A 14,071-nucleotide genomic window follows, 5' to 3' on the forward strand; every position below is an offset into this window, starting at 1 on the left:
TCCAGCTTTTATGGTGCCAATGAAGAACTGGAGTCCAGGAGCGAGCATGGACAGAGAGCTGTTTAAAGTACCCATTTGGAAAGCTGAAGCATCAGGTATGTCTTGAATACCACTGTGTTGTGTCAGGGTTTCGTTTGGAAAAATAAGGAGGAGTTCCTTCTTTAGGCAGGTGGCTCAAAAGCAGATGTTTGCTCTTCCACCTGCATTCGTCTCAGTAGTTAAACTAGTCACCGCAGAGGCAGGGCACTTCAGGCACAGCTGCTTCTGTCCAGGGAACTGAAATTCAAACCCTCGTCTGTCTTTGTGGAGAGTGCGTCGTCACCCCTGTATGTAGCACCACGTGTGTGTCTGTAAATATGCAGGAGAACCTTCTCGTTTTTTTTAGGGAAGCAGTTTATTTTGCATGACATACTAATAATGGAGCAGGTACACTCCTTTAGAGCCTCATCTCATGGTTAGGATGCTTCCCTGGGAGGGGGAAAATGCAGGTTCAGATTCCCTAAAACATGGGAAGTACTTCGGAACAGACCTCCTGCGCTCCACTGTGTTCTGAGCAGTGGATATAAAGACTTACCACTGATTATCACTCTTGTGTTCTTAAAGTTCTCATGAAATTTTAAAGTTCTCGTGAAATTAAAAATGAGCATTTTGTGCTGGAACAGTTTTGTTCTTTAGCAGTAATGGAGAAAATAGAATCTGGTCCTTGCAAGTAGCATTCCCATGTGGGCTCCAGAAATATACTTTATTGTCTTCAGGGCCAGAACTAATTCAGAGGCTCTTTTATTTGCCACCTATGAATCTTGACCTTGACCTAGAAAGTCTATTCTCACTATTGCAGGAGGGGCAATTAAACTTCTGTGAAGCAAAGCCTCCCTATCCTAGCAAAATATGTCAAGTGTATCAGAGCACAACCTTCCAACTTTATTTTATTCCCTTGCAATGTGCCAAGCTGCCTCACGTTAATTTAAATAAACTGAGAACAACGGCACTTGAGAAGATTGAAAGTTTCTTTAATCAGTTTTGGGTTGTTAGAGGTTTTTGTTGAGGGCAGAGCAAGTTTCCAAATTAAGTAAGACATAGATTTCCAAAACAAGACATGGGGCTCAGACATTTACCTTGAACTCCACTGGTGTAGGAAGTTAACAGAACTGAATCCCGTAGCTGTTAGTAACGGCTCCTGTGCTCACCGTGGCCTTCCCTGCGTGGGAGCCAGTACGACTCGCGGAAGAGCTCCGAGTAACACCTGGTTGTGTTTTACTAGGGGAGGTGGGCTGGCTGGAGTACATAGGTGAACTGTTCTGTTTTGGCAGCTCAGCTGAGGGTAAGTAATTAACCAAGCTTCTCTTCCCGAGTGGTTAATACAGTGACCACTGCTGCCCTTTCACAGCCCCCAGGGAGGCGGCTGGGCCGTGCACCCCCGAGCACACAGTGTTCAACAAGCACATGATGGGCAGGCAGCTCACTGACTGTCCGCATGCAGCAAAGATGCTTTTAACATTCAAATGGCTCCAGGGATTGACTCTGCGTGAGGGAGCACAACAGAAAATCTCTGATGTTCCGGTTTTTGTCAGTAGCGTCTGACCACAACAAAGGTTTGCTTGTCTCCAAGAAATGCAGGTAACCATTGTTTTGCTGAGATCTAGACTTAAATGTGCCTTGTTTTGTTACACTGGCAAATGAAATGTGTCCCTAAGCTCTTTTTATCTTATATCCTTGAAAATTAGGAAGTTTACAGTAGTGAAGAGGATCGTTGATGCTGAAAATGACATGTAACTCAGCTTACAGTTTTCTTAGTAAGATCAATGCTTCTAGAATGCTGGATCCCAGGGTTTTGCAGTTTTGCATTGATCTCATTCACCCCGCTTCCCATGAGAGCCTTTCTGAAATACTGCTATTGAGTAACATGCTCACTAGTATGAAGGGAATAGGGAACGAGTAACCTTTGCTGCTTGAGTAAAATGCAGAATGACATAAAGCATCCAATTCAGCCTCCTTTAGGGTGTTGAAGACGCAGCACTCATTTTTCTGGCTGAAAAGCAGACGGTGACACCGCCAGCAGCCACTGTGTCAGCCCAGGTTCTCCCAGCAGGAGGGACATGCAGGGCGGCTGGACAGGGAAACAGCAGATGCCACAACTGGAAGTGCTCGTTTGGAGCCCACGTGTAAGTAGATACAATGGGACACGGGGCATGTAAAAGTTAACAGCGACTCTTCAAAACATAACAAATGCAACTGATCAATAATGAAAAATACAGAACAATTATGATCTGTTTAAACTGGGGGTCCCCGCTTGCATCTTGAACACCCATATCTGCACGTGGATGAATATGAACGGCTTGGTTTGGTATCTACCAACCACAAAAACATGCAAGAGAAAAATTAAAAGGGAAGTATGAAGGGAAGAACCTTCCCCCTCCTCCCAGAATATCTTAACAAATTACATCATAATTACATTATATGTCGTATTGTTCAATCAAAATGTTTTATGTCTTATTTTATATTTATCCCCATTAAAAGTTGTTCTGTGTATTTTAAAGGAAAAATATGCTTAGCAGTTTTTAGGAATCTGAATCTCAGAAGGAGCTAGATATATTTGTAAAGGAGAAAAAAAAAGGCATTTTGAAGAAACATGCACACTACAAAATAGATGATTTCTGAGTAGACCATGTTAACATTTATAATGCTTAGCACTAAGATGATCATTACAGGATAGGGCTTAAGTCATATTGTATACATTGATAAATTAGAAATTAATTTTAATGAAAGACAAAGTATTTAAAAAGCAGAGTTAGTAAATATGTAGAACAAAGCTGGCAGATAGCTCATAGTTTTGTTACAGTCCGTCATTACATATTATTCTATGACGTGTTCTATCATAATAGCTTGAAGTCTGGTGTAATCTCTGGGTTTGACTCGGTTGGAAACGTGGCATGTCTGCTCACCTGCACTAGAGAAGCACACAAATCTATATGCAGCAGCAAGGCAAAAAGCCGGGGAAAGGTCCATGGCCCCGCACCATTGATGGGACACTCTGCAACACTGGGCTGCCACCAGCTAATGAAACCCAGAACAGGGAACACGCAGTTCAGTTCACTGGCAGATGAAGAGCTGCAGTTAAGCTCATGTTTTCTCAGGACTGCTATTCGTGCCGCCTCTTTTACTTGGAGCTCTTACATTAAATCAATCTCTTAAGTCCCTCAGACGGTTTTCCCATACAGCAGTTACCTGATGGCACTCCTATCATCTTAATATGAGCCTTAGATGTGCCTTGAATAGTACACAGCTCCACATAGGGTGAGTTTCACTCGGTTGAGTGCCAGAAGAGAGATGCAAATAGCTTGAGATGGCCCACGATGAAGATTACAAGTAGCACTTAAATGTCATTGTTTCCATGACCTGTTTCATTTCATGAGTGCACTGGGGTTAAAAATACTGTTCTGTCTGCTGCACAGTGTGTTTGTGATCGGGGCAGCCTACATCTGTCAGCGAGAGCTACAGACAAGCAGAGCTACATGAGCTGTGCCAGGCGCTGTACGGCGGCTGCCGCGCTGAGCTCACCTGGTAACGCGCTGGTTCTCGAGCACCGCTCCCGGGGCGAGCCTCAGCTGCGCTAACGTCTGGGATGCGTGCACAGCTATTCCGGGTCCTGCATGGGAGATTCTGCTAATTGGGTAAAGCCGCTCTAGTGTACAGGCACCAACTGGCAGCCACAACTTCCACAATGAGAGAGATCCATAATTTTCAAATGTAACTAACAATTTGTGACAATAAAGCAGCAACGGGAGCCAAGATGCTGGCACTTCTTGTCACCTTGTGCAAGCGCAGTGAGTAGAATTTGCATTTTTTTTTTTTTTTTCCAAAGGCAGTTACTTATTTCATAAAACACACATTTAATCCATGCAGTTTCTTCGGCACAATTTGATTTTCAAGCCAAAAATCTCTAAATAGAGTTTAGTGTCTCTCTTAAGAAAAGAACCCAAGTACTATTGAATTAAGCCGTTAGCTGTTTTGATGCAGTATTATCAGCATACAGTGTAACTGTCCATTGTCGTTCGCGATCCAGTGTCTTGGTGTCTGCCCGGTCGGTGAGTGCACTCTCCTGCCGCTTCGGGCTCCTTCGAGGGGAACTGACCATTTTTTCCTTTTTAGAGCAGGCCCTGGGCTACAATACACGGGATATCAATCATTCTTACCCTGGAGGTTCCACTCCAGAAGTACATCCATGGAGGAGGGTCAGTGCCAGAAAAAGAGGTTTTTAAAAGAAGTATTCTTTATTTGGCTGTGGGCATAAATCTTTAAAGACACACAAGAAAAAAGGACAGAAAATTGGAGGGGAGATTTTTAAACACTGGCTTAAGCATTGGTAGGGAGCAGGTAGACTAAGCAGATGCAGCTTTTCCAGATACCTTAAGTTCATTACCCTGGTTCCCCATGACAGACTCCACAAGGCGACCCAACAGGCAGCTGAAGAAACATGAACCTGCGCTGGTACTTTGATAGTGGTTCAAACTGCAAATGGTTTATTGCGGTGGTAGCACAGGGCTGGTGCTGAGCCTGGACCATCTGCCTCTCAGCAGCACACGCTAGGCAGTCCAGCACCGCACTCATGTAAACGTACCGCGTTACGGTCTGGAAGCAGCTCCTGCTGATACTCCAGAACAAACCCAAGAGCCACAAAATATCTCAGAATCCTGCAGTGAGCTAGTAGCAATAAATGACTGCATGGCACTGCAGAGCTTTTGAAGTCATCTGCAATACGCCGGCCCCACACAGGAGTTGCAAAGGATTAGACATTGTAAGGATGATATGCACACCTGCGGTTTTGTCAGATGGGAGAGAACAGGAGAACCTGAAACCGAGAGAGACTGTGAGGGGTTAGAATGACAGTTCCCCTCTCGGTGGGTTACTGGGGCAGGGTGATGAACTGGGTGGCCTCTTAAAGGGCCTTGCAGGTTGAGGGTTCTGCCCGTGCCCTCCATGTCCCATCCTGTCTGTCATCCCCACCCGGTTTTTAGAACAAACAGGTTTTTGAAATGTCAGTGAGGAGTCTGCTGGTGTCCATTGCCAAAGGCAGTGTCAGGCAGAAGCTGAACTACTGGTCTGCTCAGCTAAGACCATTTCTGTGCTCTTGTGGGTCACTTTGGTAAAACAAAGAAATGCAGAACTCATTTGGAAATTTCCTCTACACCAAGAAAACACTTAATTTTAAAAATACCACTTGAATTTTACAAGGATAATTCATATCAAATATTATATAGGCAGAAGCTGCTCTATTTCATTCAGCGTCTGGAGAAAAATAATTATGCCCTTTACAATTTGAAGTGCATTTGTATTCCTTCCAAATAGTCCTATTACAACAAATGAAGTACTTACTATACATCTTTTTCCTGCTGCTTTTCAACTTAAATTTAATTTTCGCATAGATTTATTTAAAACAATTCTCAATGTGACTCAGCCAAATGATGAATTTATGGAAGCTTTAGTAAATGTGTAATCTAGTTGAAGTTAAAAATGGCTACTTTGTGATTCTGTGCCTAAATGAAATTACCCATTGTAGCCAGCTACTGTGCGTCCATTTGAAGCCTATTTCTTGGGGCACATATTCAGTCTTCAACTGAAAGTGTAGTGCAAATATGTTGCTAACAGAAAAATGTATATATACTTACATAGCATTAGTACTAAGCAAATGTTTTAATTCTTCTATTCTCTGAGACTGCTTGAGCAGTTAATATATAGTGTGTATACATTTTGGATCTGCAGAGAATACACTGCACATGTTGATGTCTTATTTTGTATTGGTCTTAATACATAACTGTCTCTACCCAAATGTAAATAATCTGAATTTAAGAAGTTAAATGAATGTTGCAGAGCATAAAAATATTTGTAATGAGATCTCAATGCAGAAAAGGTTTGTGACTCTCAGTGATAACAGAACTCTGCCTTGGGCAGAGCGTGAATCTGTTTTCTGTTGTTGGCACGAAATCAGCAGTTACAAGAGCTAAGTCTCAAATCAGGCTATCTCTGATAAGGAGTGTGCATCATCAGCCTGCTTGAGCTTGAGTTCAGCATGAGATCTTTAGGAATTCACCATTTTTAAAGAGCACGCCTCAAACTTTTCTGAACCTGTGTCCCTGAGGTTTCAGATACCAGCACGGGGTGCATTCAGCTGACTGATTGTTCTGGAGTTTTGCCTAAGCTATCCACACTAAGTTTAGTCAGGATAAAGTTCATTTCTCCCACCCAAATATATAAGAATTGAGCTACTAAGTTCTCTCCATATCAGCACAACTATGAACCACCTGCAGACTCGGTGTTTACTCCAAAACCCACTGCATACAATTTGTGGGAAAAACTTGTGTCTTCCTGCCAGTTCTGGATGAGGCTGCATTTCCTACTGCAGTAATATTTTATGCTGTTTATTTGGTAACGATGTCCTGATTCATATAGAGGGATTTCTGTTACTGTCTTTGCAAGAGCTAGTATATACACAGAAAGACGTGATGCCACATCCTCGGAGATACCTGTGCGTCCAAAGTCCGACTGTATTCCATAGTTGGCATTGTAGCCCATCCAGCATGAATATTAAGACTTCAGCTGTATAAATTACTGAGAGTGAGGCTACTTTATTCTGTCTTTAACCGAGGAAAACCATCACAACCTGTTTCATCGTCTTTTCCCACGATTTTAATTTTTGCAGCTGCAGGGCAAGGAGATGGGGGCGTGCGGGGGAACCAGGAGCTGAGCGCCGGTGCGGCTCTCCCGAGCCCCGTGTCTCGCAGCACCCGCAGCTCCCGGGGAGGCAGCACTGCTGCTCCCACTGCCCTGTGCTGCGGGGAAGATGCTGAACCCTCTCTGCTATCACAGGCTGATCATACCCTACTTTACCCTATAATAACATCTTCAGGACTGTGATGTTACTTTTTGATACAGGATTAATGGAGTGCAGCAAATACTCAGATATTGATTACAAGGACTCATTTTTCATTGTTAGTATCTCCTGCCCACTATTAAGCTCTACAGCACAGTAAAGTCTGGAATTTAAAACAGTACCATGATAAAAAAAAAAAATCAGAACTCTCTTACCTCTTGTTTCTTTGCTTACTTTAAACCACAGAGAATGTACTGACAAAAAGCTGAAAGGTCTGATTTGTAGTTAAGCCATGGGTTTTAACCAGATCCTGGTTCATAATCCTGTGTATCAGAAGTTTCCAATGAGCATCTTTTACTGCAACAACAGCCCATCAAAAGAATGGAAGAATGGTTTTATGTCACACACCCAGCATTTCCTGAACAGTGGTATGAAGGTATATGGAGCTCTTAATAGTTTAACTAGTGACTTTCTCCAGTTCGGTTAGGTTTCCCCCATGGCAGCACAAGGGCTTGGAGAATTCTGCACTCATGATGTGCAGTTCCGAAATGATACTGAAGCCTGGACTCACATGAAATCCTCCAGAGGTTCTGCATTCTTCAAAAGGTTCCTAAAATCTTTGAAGTTGATCGCACCTCCTGGTTTGTCTTCTGGTGAGATGGAAGGTAGAGCAGGCATTTGGGTTCTGTTATGTTGAAACAAGACAGCGAAAGGGGCCTGCCATAAATAAAGCTTACGAATAAATGAATGCATCTGACAAAGAGCTTAATGATCACATGGACTGAGCCCAAATTCTTGATCAATGAATCATGTAAGCTGCTTTGTTTAGGCTTGGCAAATCAATAATCCATTTTGTTAAACAAGTAAAATAGATTTTTTTTTGGGGGGTTGCTCTGGATAAATTTTAAAATACAAAGTGTCAGCCAATCTGCAGGGGTGCCTGAGAGTCCTGCTTGGAGCCTTCCAGGTGACAACACACAGCAGATGACCAGGTATGGGAGAGAAATACTAATATTCAGAAGACTATATTGTAGCTACAGAGCTGTGAAAGAGCTCATGACTTTGCAGACTTATTAGTATGATATAATTATTGCTATGAAATGAAGCAGAATTGGTAAACAGTAGTCTGTTGGATTTTTCACGACAGAAGGGACAAAAGTCAAGATTCTTAAAGGGATTTAGGTACATAACAATGCAGATAGACCCTGCTCAAGTGCTAAGAAATACATATAGGTTGGATGGTAGACAGCTTCTCCCCGGCAGCAAAGTTACGCCAAAGCCACTGGAAGAAATTTATTTAAGTAACTAATGTTGGTTAAAGTGGGTAAAACTGGGACCTGGTTTTCAAGAGAACTTGGGTTTTGAAAATTTATCCTAAAATATCAGAGGTACCAATGGTATGAGTATCAGTTTCTCTTCTGTGAATACCAACACAGTTCCCTAATTCTGGCCCCAAAACGTTGGATCAGATCTGGTACCACGAAGCCTGTGAGTATTGCTGAGTTTGCACCTGTCCTCGTGCTAGAGCAAACTGCTGCAATTCCTGCCTCTGGGGATCAGTAGGGGAGAAAAAAATGTCTTGCAAAAAGAACAGAAAGTTTCTAAGCTCGTCAAGAAAATGACATTGTCCTGCATTTGGTATTGCCTGAGCAATATTTCTGAAACATCGCTCCCAGATAGATGTAAGCAGAGACAAAATGCCAGATCTGATTACATAGATCAAAGTGGTCTGCTCCTATAAAGCTCTGAGTGCTCACAGCTCACGTTGTCAAAATTAGATTTGTGGCTAAGTGGAATTTTTCATCATCATAGCAATTTGTTTTGGGTACTTAACAATGAGTTTAGGGGCCTAACTTTAAGTGGCCAATGCTGAAAGCTTTGGTTTTCTAAGGAAAACTGCTGCCCAGATTCTCAGAGTTATTTATTACCTTCAGCAGCACGTCTTGTTAAAGAGACCGTTCAGAACCAACTTCCAGCAGGAAAAAAAACACCACTATTGAGACACAGATAGGAAGCGACCCCTTCCCCTCTCAGTTACTGGCCTTCCATCAAGTTCATATATGCAAATACTGCCCCGTCAGAAAATTACACTATGACTTTAATAAGAAAGCTGAAAAAGAAACTGCTCTCTGAACTATGAATTAAACATTCTTTATGGTCACTGCATTGAGTCAGTGGAAGAAGAGAAACCAACTGTTCTGAAAATAAGTTATTATCCCCTAAAATGGTTTATGTTCCCTTGGTTATTTGTAGCGTGATTGAAAGTCAGGTAGAGGACACAAGCTATTGAACAGATCACTGGGGACTGTTCCAGGCTTGGTCTGTTAAAAATCCTTACAACTATATCAGAAAATTCTGTACCGAATAGGACAAAATGGAGTAAAAGAGAACAAATCCAAATCAAGGATGATACAAGAATATACAAGCTTGAAGATTGTTAAAGGAGCTAAAATCTGTGTGTTATTTTAAAGCCTGAGCTGGGTTATTGGATTGCTAACATGTACTCACCAAAGAGAAAACGAAACAATAAAGTGCCAGCAAGGAAAAAACAAGCTTATTCACAACAGTACAGTGTGTATTCTGCAAAGCTGTTGGCTTGATATGCTCAGAATGAGGCCACCCAGAGGCAAACACTCTTTCCATTTAAACAGAAACTAAGGCCTCATACCACTTCTTAAAATCAGGCATTTTTTTCCTTTTAGAACGTTCTCCCCGACTGCAGATTCACACATTGCTGAAGGTCTTTTCAAAAGCCAAATAGAGCTCAATATTTATAGTGGCAAAGGTAGTTACCGTCCTTTATCAACTTGGGATCAGATGTTCTCCTCGAAATCAAGAGAGTATTTCCCCACTGTGTCTCTGAAAGCAAGAACAAATACAACCGATAAAATGATTATGTTTTCACAAGCAACTAGCATGATTCAAGTGATACACTACTAAACGAACTTTATGCAGAATCAGCATTCTTTAAAACAGCATTTTGCTTTCTCTTTCATTTGTCTGCAAATATTTCCATTTTGGCATATCTTTTACGCAGCATTATCGAATCACAACTGCTGCAGGCCATGAGCAGCACCTCTGCAGTCACGAGATGCAATCTTACTCCTTCACTACAGCATTGCTTACCAGGCTCAAGCACAATGTGTTGCGGTAGGGAGTCGGGAACACGAATTTCCCCGTGCCTACTTCAGTGATTAACCTGTAGAAAAATGGTTTGTATTTAAGAAAAAACATGACAGGGATTTACATAAATAAAACACTAATTCATACAGAAAACACAACAGAGTGGAAGTTAAATCTATAGAAAAATTATGGATCTTAAGCCATAAAAAGCTTGAATATGTTAACAGTTTGTATGGCAGAATTGGAATGTCGCATATTTTATTATAGTTGATGTAAGCCTAATGTATTAGTGTGACTTGTTTTACTTATATATGCTTGCAAAAAAATACTATCAACCCTATTTTTACCTGATTTTAAAGTCAGTAAAAATACTCTCTGTTGCACGGCTCTTAACACAAGGTTGTAAGTATCCGTGACCAGGACGTCTATAGTCTATCACAGTGTAAATAATTATTTGTGATTATAACTTTTCTATCATGATGTTAGAGGAGGTTAAAGAGGCACTAGACTTCATTGCTGAAAGGTGACGTGGAACCAAGTGCAGTGTACATTTACACTGCATTTATAAAACTAGGTAGCAGCCATTCCTTCGGGTGCTATCACTGCCAGTGCTTACAATGCCAAGACCTGGAGACCTTCATTATACATTTATGCATTTAATGTACTTGTTCTCAGATACATAGACAGACATGCATCATAGGATGCTCAGTAATCTGCTATATAAAGCATTCTGCTGGGAACTGTGGCTTCAGATCATTGCATGCAAAGAAATAAATTGCGATTAGTCTCTTCTTAGGTGATTATATAAAAAGTGTCGCTGTGTGGACTGAGCCTTGAAGGCAATAAAAGGCCATAGCATGCTGTGGGGCAGGTCTACAGAAAGATGACAAAGAACTGTAAGAGATACAATGGTATACATATGATTTTTTAAGGCTCTGCAGAGGGATCTGAGCCAGCTGGATCAATGGGACGAGGCCAATTGTCTGAGGTTTGACAAGGCCAAGGGCCGGGTCCTGAACTTGGGTCACAACAACCCCATGCAATGCTACAGGCTTGGGGAAGAGTGGCTGGAAATTCTGTGGAACAAGAATGGCTTTCAGATCAATTGTGATGATGCTTTGACTCATTCAAGTCGTCTTTGTGACGACGTGGAGTAAGAGCTGCGGATGGCCATAGCAAGAGAGCGACGTGCAAATCTCCAGAGAAAGCTCCAAGTGTAATAGAAAGCAAGTTGGCTGCATCTATCCCCAAGACAGAGATTTCACTCATCATTGTTACAGAATGAAAAATTTAAGAAAGCCCCAAGAGAAGAATTTTCTTATTTTATTCGAATGAAGCTTCCATCTGAAGGCACATATGCCACCATATGGGATCCATTTCAGGCATTCATTAGAAGAAGAATAATTAGTCTAGCATCATACAAGGAAGAAAGGAAGAGGCCCAGAGGATAATTACTTTAGAAACAGAAATAAAAGACCTTGAAACTAAATTTGCTAGAGACAAGTCTATGAAAAACAATAATAATGATTTTAAAAAGCCCTTATTTATGGGGAATTTTGAATTCAGTTATCAAAGAGAAGAGGAAAAGGGGCATGCCCAAGACAGGACTATTTTTAGCTTGGGGAGAAGCTGGTACACTATTGTTTTAATGACTATGGAAAAACACGTAGTCTCATATTTCATCCATTCACCTCAAGCAAGAAGCCTCTTCTCTAGTACAAGAGAAATGAAACACTTCCACATTAAACTAGGAAGAACTGCACTGTATGTATGTCCTCTCTTTGCAAATACACCATTACCAGTGCTACTGGTCACAGGCATCACATACAGCTGTGACCATTTAAAGACTGTCAAAAGGGATTATTCCTTTGTAGCGCTTACTATGAGACAACCTGCAAGGAAGAGAAATACCTGTATTATGTAAATAAAGCACAGATTGAATTACATGAGAATAGAGAAGACTCAAGAATATGTCAGATTTAGGGATTTTTCTATGAGCAATTAAACACACCGAGATAGTGCTCTGTATACGTCAGCTTAATCCTAACCATGCATTTAGCCAACGTATCTCCCCTTCTGGAAGGTGACAGATAGACACATCAGACTGAATAAAAGACATTCGCTGTGTAGTGCACCACAGTCTGCCCGCAAAGCCTCAGGCCCTAAGTAACTAACCCCTAATTAACTGCTGAGTTTGGAGTTTCTGTGCTACTCAACAGGCCCATGGGAAGGCAACAGTGACAAGATTTGGCCCTTAAAAAGCACTAGTGACTGGTTCCTCCTCTTCATACCAGGGAACATCTGATATTCTGCAGCACTGAAATGCTAATGGGAACCAAGGATTTCTCTAGGTAAAATGCTTTGATTGAGACAGTGGTCAAAGGGACAGTTCTTTGATGTCTGGAGCTCTTTGTAACAAAGAATAAAATGAGATCTCGCATCGCTGCATGTGAAACAGATGGTATGGGTTATGACAGTGGTTCATTCATATTGGGGATGCTTGTTACAATGCATTATCTTGTAAAGATACAGAGAAAGCTACCTAGCATTTTGTGACTCACTTACAGTATAAACAAGATAATTACCTGGTTCACCTGCTAGAGCAGGGAGATCGATTATAGAAGCTAATTAGAGACCTGTTTTAAGCAGATATGAACTCATGGGTTTTCGTTATGGGTTCTTCTCCTCTTAACATACCGCAGAGAAAACCATAGAACAACAGTGATTAGCCTTATTTCATTTTTATGGCTTTTCCCATTCAGAACAAAACCACAGAAAGTCAAAAGTGTAGCTAATTTATGTGAGCAAGCCAGCAAATGTAAGTTAATTTTCTTGCTTTACTACTTAGAAAGCTCAGCCAGAGCATTAATGTCAAAGGAAAATGAAGAAAAAAATAGCTATCTATACGGAATTTGAATGCAACTCATGGTAGATTGACAAACATTGGCAGAGAAAACTGTTGTACTTGCAAAGAAGTAACAGGTATTAATAGTGAGCATTTCAGCTCTTCGTTACTTGTAATGTATAACTACATTAATTAATTAAATTACTAACATGTCAGTAATGCAGTAGACAAGATATACCTGTTTGCGATGTTTGTTGATTGTTACTCTTCTGGCACTGGAGAATGCTTGCATTTCCTTTAGGTAGCATTCTTCCTTACTGCTGCTGTCCCCAAAAGCAGAACATCCATAGCGGTGTCCATGAATTTCTGATCACTCATATTTAAATATGTTGTGTGTCTATGGTCTGCAGGCATTTCCCAGCTCCATGGGATCTGTCACAGTCCAGGAGGGATTACTTTAGAATCTGTTCAGTCTAAAAAATTTCACACTGCATCTCCACCCACATGTGGGATAAAAAACAAATTACTTTCGGAAGGCAGAAAGACGTTAATCATTAGTACTCGGTTCCCAGGTGACCTGCTGTCTAGTGCAAAGCACAGTTCTGAGCAGGGCACTCAGGCTTCCAGCCCACTGCAGTGAACAAGGTCTGACGGCTCTAAGCCACCAGACTTGGGGGTGAACTGGCACTGTCACTTGGAATTCCCCAGGAGTGGGAGATGTGGCCTGAACTGTACCCTTGTTAAACACCTGCGGCAGGGCTATAAAAAGACTGTGGCATCTTAGCCACAAAACTGTAAACTAAACCCATATTCACCGGGAAGAATCTACATCCTTTAGATTTTCACCAACTCCTTAACAAACCAACTGTTTTTTTTTTTTTGAACTATATATTTGAAATAATTAACATATCAATAATAAGGCACATAGCTCACATCTCCGCATGCTGGGATGTACAAGTTGGGTATTACATCTCTCAGACGCAGGACCAGGGAAGGCATCATTCTAAGAGCATGTCTGCTGTATCGGGTTGTACATAAAACATGAAGTTCCCCTGCTTCCCTGCCTCTCCCCCTGCACTGACCAGAGCACCAGACGGCATCTCCCTGGCTCGGGCTGAAGCTGTTTCATTTTGTAGGAAGTTCTCACAATTGCTAAACCACTGGAAAGACTCAGGCGAGTGACTGACATAAGCAGAGCACTGACATGAGTAAGGGAAATGTTAACTCATATTTGC

General features: G+C 41.6%; 1 long non-coding RNA gene across 3 annotated transcripts in view; it reads left to right on the top strand.

The window, feature by feature from the left end:
• Nucleotides 1-14,071, top strand: part of LOC110362295 (uncharacterized) — a 263,471-nt gene that overhangs the window by 233,195 nt on the left and 16,205 nt on the right. For 2 of the 3 annotated variants that reach the window (XR_010465985.1, XR_010465986.1), the window contains one exon: nucleotides 1-14,071. This exon is cut by the window's right edge and continues 16,205 nt beyond it. This is a non-coding gene — a long non-coding RNA (uncharacterized LOC110362295). The other variant, XR_010465987.1, reaches the window with a different exon arrangement.

This window comes from Columba livia, chromosome 13 (assembly GCF_036013475.1).
Source record: "Columba livia isolate bColLiv1 breed racing homer chromosome 13, bColLiv1.pat.W.v2, whole genome shotgun sequence".
NCBI classification, from domain to species: Eukaryota; Metazoa; Chordata; class Aves; order Columbiformes; family Columbidae; genus Columba; species Columba livia.